General features: G+C 38.8%; 1 non-coding gene across 1 annotated transcript; it reads left to right on the forward strand.

Annotated features, from left to right (window-relative positions):
* The first annotated feature begins 3,706 nt into the window (after positions 1 to 3,706).
* LOC117999097 lies at positions 3,707 to 3,810 on the forward strand. Its single transcript, XR_004676210.1, has one exon. It is a non-coding gene; the product is annotated as a U6 spliceosomal RNA (small nuclear RNA).
* The last annotated feature ends 2,435 nt before the right edge of the window (positions 3,811 to 6,245 follow it).

Consider the following 6,245-nt stretch of genomic DNA (forward strand, 5'->3'; position numbering starts at 1 on the left):
TGACTTAAATACCCCAAGTTCCTCTACCAAATATTTTTCTGATACTCTATATGCACAGTGTTTTAAAAAATGATTAAATAATTAGAGATAGTTCAAGTTTTCATCTAGGTTGCCAAAATTTTCCTTCACAGAAATAGCAACAATAATTAATACTTAATTAATGGTCTAAGAAGTGTAAACAAATATTTACAAATAAGATATCTTATAATTCATAGTGCAACCAATTAAGATAGTACAATTATCAGTTCCATGTTACAGAGGAAACAACGGAGACAAAGGGACAAAGTAAAAATGAAAGGGGGGAAATCTGAGGGGGAGACGAACCATGAGAGATGATGGACTCTGAAAAACAAACTGAGGGTTCTAGAGGGGAAGGGGGTGGGAGGATGGGTTAGCCTGGTGGTGGGTATTGAGGAGGGCACGTTCTGCATGGAGCACTGGGTGTTATGCACAAACAATGAATCATGGAACACTACATCAAAAACTAATGATGTAATGTATGGTGATTAACATAACAATAAAAAATTTAAAAACATATTTTAAAAAGTCACAAAGTTAGCAAGTAGTTTTATCAGATGACATTTAAATATTCCTTTATATCTTCTTTGCTTTACCTGTTCCAAAGGCATTTGGGTAATTTTGCACCCTCAGGCACAGCCACAGAAATCCCCTCTGTGCGGATTCTGACCAAATTCAAATTCAGCATTATTGTTCTTCTCCTCATAGACCCTATGTACAACTTTTGCCCTTTCCCCAGACTTCCTGTTAATGCTGAGGCATCAGATTCCATGGGAGCATCTGGTGCCTACACCAAAGCAACCTAGAAGTAGGAAGACATTATAACCCTGAAGGTGAAGCTTTGACTAACAGGAGATAGCAGCAAGAAGAGAATAAATTCTTCTCCATTCCTTTCCCATGCATAGCCTGTCCTGAGGAGCAGTCATTAATAAGCCTTCTTGGGAGATATTCCCATGAGATAAAGTAATCAATCACACTGAATACTATTCAGTGGTTAGTTTGGGATTGCACCCCTGAATCAGCTCTCCCTTTTTCCCTGTCTCACTTTCCTTTGCCCTCACCCCTGCTCCCTAAGATCATACTCCTGAAGAAAGCATTAACACCTAAGTCTTTGCTTCAGGCTCTGTTTCTAAGAAATAGTCTAAGACAGTTGATATCAGCAATGGCCCTAGAAAGTGGATCCTTAGGATAATTTATTAAAGCTGCATTACTGACCAGTCTCATTGCAATAGGGATACCTTTGCTAGTGTTACAGGGGCTGATGATTAGCTCTGGCATACCATGACATCACTATTACTAAGGCTTTCCCTTGTGGTTAATTGGGATAAGGTGTAGGTGGAAGATAAGACCTTAGGATATGCAGTGGCTATATGCTTATATGGTATGGGACAATGATAATTATAGGGACTGCGAACTGGGCTGGCTTTTGTTAATGATACTGGAATCTTTGAAGGAGAAAATTATAGGCTTAGAGTAGTCAATTGCCAACTTGAGGCACTCTGTGAAAGCCAGAGGCCCTGTATGGCTTCATTTATGCAGAGCCTTAACATCTATGAGTACAGGGCACTTTGCAGAAAATCAGACCCAAGATTCAATTTTAAATGTGGAAGAAATACAAAGGAGACCAAATATGTTGCCTTGAGAGATCTCATCTATTTAGTTTAGGATTGCAGTTGGGAAAGAGTAAGCTTTTGAGAATTGAGATGGGGGTTGTTTTTGGACAGAACTGAGAATTTTGAACTCCATATTCCCCTGAACAAAAGCAGAAACAGTTTTTCCCCCTTGACAGAAGACAGCAGTTTTTCTAGCTTGGAACACATGTGAAGACCTCATGGAGGCAGATGCCTCCCAAAATATTTCTTGTGCTCTTCAGTAGCTGCCAAGTCAACACTTATTTCCAGTCCCCTTACAAAGCAAGGGAATCAGTACTCCCTCCAGGACAAAATTATTTAATCACCGATTGGAACTGTAGGAACTGATTGACATGTACAGGATAGGAACTGTGGTATAATTGTGGTAGTAGATCCTAAAAGTGTCAGAACATAGTTGTAAAATATTAAGTTTGGCATGGGTTGACTTCCCTGGGAAATAGACTCTGAGATGGAGATTTGCATACAAGCTTTTACTGAAAAGTGCTGTTGGAAATATCACTTGTTTGCTGGTGAGGAGAACAGGATTGGGCAAAGGGAGAAACTGAACTGCTGTGATACATTTGAAGAAAGGGTCTCAGTCAATCCCACGAAGAGATCTGGAGCACCTAATTTGTCTGAGGTTGAATCAAGGGAAAGGGCTGTGGATTGCTTCATAGAGCAGTTCAGTTCATTTATGTGTGCTGACCACTGGTGGGAGAACAACTTGTTGAGGCAGCTCTCTGTGGCCAAAGGCAAGACTCAGAAACAGACTCAGCTGTGAAGCATTGACCAGCACTGGCAAGAGCCAGGGAAAATCATACCTCAGTCTTGATTACAGAACTGGGAAGCACACCACAGCAAACACAATGATGTGGGAGAATTTATTGAATTTGAGCCACTCAGTCCTAAAATGAGAGTCAATACATGAAGTAGAGTCAATCCTCAGAATCTGTTGAGGTGACTCCTTGAAGCCTGAATACAATCTTAGCCTACAGTGAATGAGGTGGAAATGTCAGTTCCTCCTTGCCAAAATATGAAGGGAGAAAGAAATTCTCAAGGAATAGAGATGTTAAGATGGATTGTGATGTACAACTTGAGAATGTACCATCAAACTATTTTCCCATAGTATTCAAAGAGGCCATTTCCTTCACTGGGGTAATGCAATATGGAAACATTGTTAGGGCATGAAGGAAAAACCAACTTAATGTTTCCTGTCCTCCATAAGATTGAATGTCGGTGGAAGATGATGCCATGAAAGTATGCTCTCTCCAGGGTAAGGAAGAATAATTGGATGCTGAAATAGAAAAGTATAGGTGGAAGCACTTAATATTCAGAAGCAAGAAAGATTTAATTACTCTAATAGCTAATATAGCTATAGTGGAAGTCAGGGTGTCTTGATATACATGTCTGTGATAATAGCAATAAATCATCGTGTCCTAGAGAAAAGATAGATAAGTGGAGTAGTGTGTTTCTTGACCTATAATAAATAAATAAATAAATAAATAAATAAATAAATAAATAAATAAGATGATAACTTTTGAACTGATAACTGGCATCAGCCATCAAAAAGGAAAGTTGTGGTTCCTCACAAAAATTCCAAACTTAAGTCAGTTCACAGACCAAAAAGCCATTGGTTGAAGGGGAATCCAGGTCCCTTTGAGAATGAACTCTGCCATATTACTGCAAATAAATTAGATAAATACTTCCCTGATCTTTTCCAAAAAGGACTTGTGGCCAATACTAGTATAACTGTATAGTTGGAAACAGGAATTAAAGATTGATAAATAAAGATTCTGAACTGAGACTGATAATGGAGGAACTGAAATACCAGGAACAGAGACCTTGGATGCCTGATGATAGGTAGAGTTTTGGCCCAAGACTGTGTCACAATGCAATGTATCTAACATGTCCATACAACTAATCTACAGTTATTTCCCAGGTCCTTAGGTGGGTAACTGAATTCTGATATACTTAACACCTGACAGAATCCTCACATAGATCTATGATCTGTGGAGTAAGAACCATTTTGGTAAACAAACAAAGAAACAAACAACACTGTGCTTGTTGCTGCGGCACATACACTAAAATTGGAATGATACAGAGATCAGCATGGCCCCTGCGCAAGGATGACATGCAAATTCATGAAGTGTTCCATATTAACCACCCCCCCACACACACACACACATACACACAAAAAGCCAATTAGAAGTTGTCTCCTGTCCTGGAGAATATATAAAAGCAATACCATATTGCAGGAATTATAATGATAAGCATCACCGTCAAATACTTAAGGAAGACAGGAGTAGTGGTTCCTATGATATTCCCATTCAATTCATCTACTAGGCTGTGAGAAGAAAGTCAATTAAAAAAATTGATCCCAGGGGCACCTGGGTGGCTCAGTCAGTTAAGAGTCTGCGTTTGGCTCAGGTCTTGATCCCGGAAACGTAGGATGGAGCCCCACATCAGGTTCCCTGCTCAGCACGGAGCCTTCCTCTTCCTCTGGCCTTCCCCCTCTCTTGTGCTGACTCTCTCGTGCTCTCTGTCTCTCTCTCTCAAATAAATAAATAATATTTCTTAAAAATTGATCCTGACTGATAGATGGCTATGGAATGACTACCTTAATTACCTAAGATATAGCCCCAAGTGCAACTGCATGCTTAATATGTTATATTTATTGATGCAATACCACATTCCCCTGGCACTTGACACATGTGAATTTATTTGGCATTTACATTTTCCTTGATCCAGCAGAAAGGAGGACCAAAACTAGTTTGCCATCACATAGTAGGGATAGTGTAATAGGGACAGCATTCACCAGTTGTCAGAGGGCTATGTTAAATAATTCTCATGCTCATGATATGTTCTGCAGGAACACTGATCCTATTGTTATTCTGCAAAACATCATGTTGGGTTATTATAATTATGTAACACTCTAATTAAACCCTGTAATCAGGAAATAACAAGTGTTCTGTAAGCCCTAGGAAGATAGCAGAATTCCAGAGAGTGAGGAAAAATCCTGTTGAAGAGGCAGGATCCTGTCATATCAGGGAATACCTTAGGGGCTTAAGTCAACTAGAGCGTATTAGAACATTTTTGTTAATATGAATAAAAATTCAGTGCACCTCACATTTCTTACTTACAGTAGTTGGTGGGCCTCTTTGGATTTTTTGAGGCAGCATATAACATACTTTAAAATACTGTTATGAACCATTTACTGAATGACTCATAAGATGACACTTTTTAGCAGAACTTAACAGCAAGAAAGTATTCTGCAAATTCAAACTATGGTGCAAGCTGCTCTGTCATTCAAAGTATGTGACTCAGAAGATCTGATAGTGCTAGAGCTATCTATGGTATATTTAAAATGCTATATTCAATCTCTGGCAAGCCCCCGTAAGAAAAATTGATGTGTAGAATCATAGACTGGAGAGCAAAGTCAAGCTTTCTACAGCCAACAAATTAATTTTCATTGAAAAAAAAAAAAACCCTTCTAGTATTCTACTAGGTCCTAGTATGGAAAGATCCTGACCATGGGATACCAGATGTCTGTGTAACCACACTTCCTCATCCTAACTTGGGTATTATTAGACCTGCTGAGTCATAAGTTTGGGAATGTAAAGCAGTAACCCATCGTAGAATACAAACGGTATATGGGTTTTGATCTGAGCAGATCTAGAAAGCATGAGAAAATCAGATGAACACGTGGTCAGAATTCCCTTATCATTAACCTCAATTGCATTGACATTCTCTTTCAAGGTTATACCTATGGCCTTCTGGGAGTATTTCCTGTCAACAATCCATATAGAATAAAAATAAAATGAGGACTGCTTCACAGATGAACTGGTTCAAAAGAGATAATGTCCCTAAATGAAATTTCGTGACTGATTGGAAATGTACTTCATCTCTTAGGAGAGAAGTGAGGACATCCTACAAATATGGAGGTACCATGTTATATTCAGTAGCTGAATATTAAGGAATGCATCAGTAGATCTGAGGACTGGTCAGACAGACACTTCTCATGTGCTACTGGAGATTATCTCAACCTCACTATCTCTGGCAAACTTGACTCTTTGCTCCAGACTAAGCCACTATTCTGATAACCCACTGCGTGTGGGATTATACCACCTTCAGCAGGTATAATCCAATTGTGTTTTATCCCATGGATATTCTGAAAACCATTTATCTCCTACTTTGGCACTTTCCTGTTCCCTGAAGAATGAGATGTGAGTATATTCAAGGCCACCATATATCCAACCCAGAAATGCAAATGAAATCACAATCTAGTGAAATTTGATCATTAAAAGATGGGATCCAGAGGCTAAATTCTACTCCAAACCTCAGAATAAATATCCTGAGCAAAGTTTATCTTTTGGACGATAATCTCATGAGTTTGAGTTATCTTGACACTAAGTGATGGCCAGGTTAGTAACACATTCTTATATTTGCTTTCCCTCTTTTATTTTTCTTTTCCCTCACTTCTGTTTTTAAGTAAAGTAGTGGGTGACGCTGAAAACATTGCTTCGGGTTCTTTTTTTTTTTATGTTATGTTAATCACCATACATTATATCATTAGTTTTCATGTAGTGTTCCATGATT

Source organism: Mirounga leonina, unplaced genomic scaffold, assembly GCF_011800145.1.
Source record: "Mirounga leonina isolate KUSES-001 unplaced genomic scaffold, KU_Mleo_1.0 Mir_447, whole genome shotgun sequence".
Classification (NCBI taxonomy): Eukaryota; Metazoa; Chordata; class Mammalia; order Carnivora; family Phocidae; genus Mirounga; species Mirounga leonina.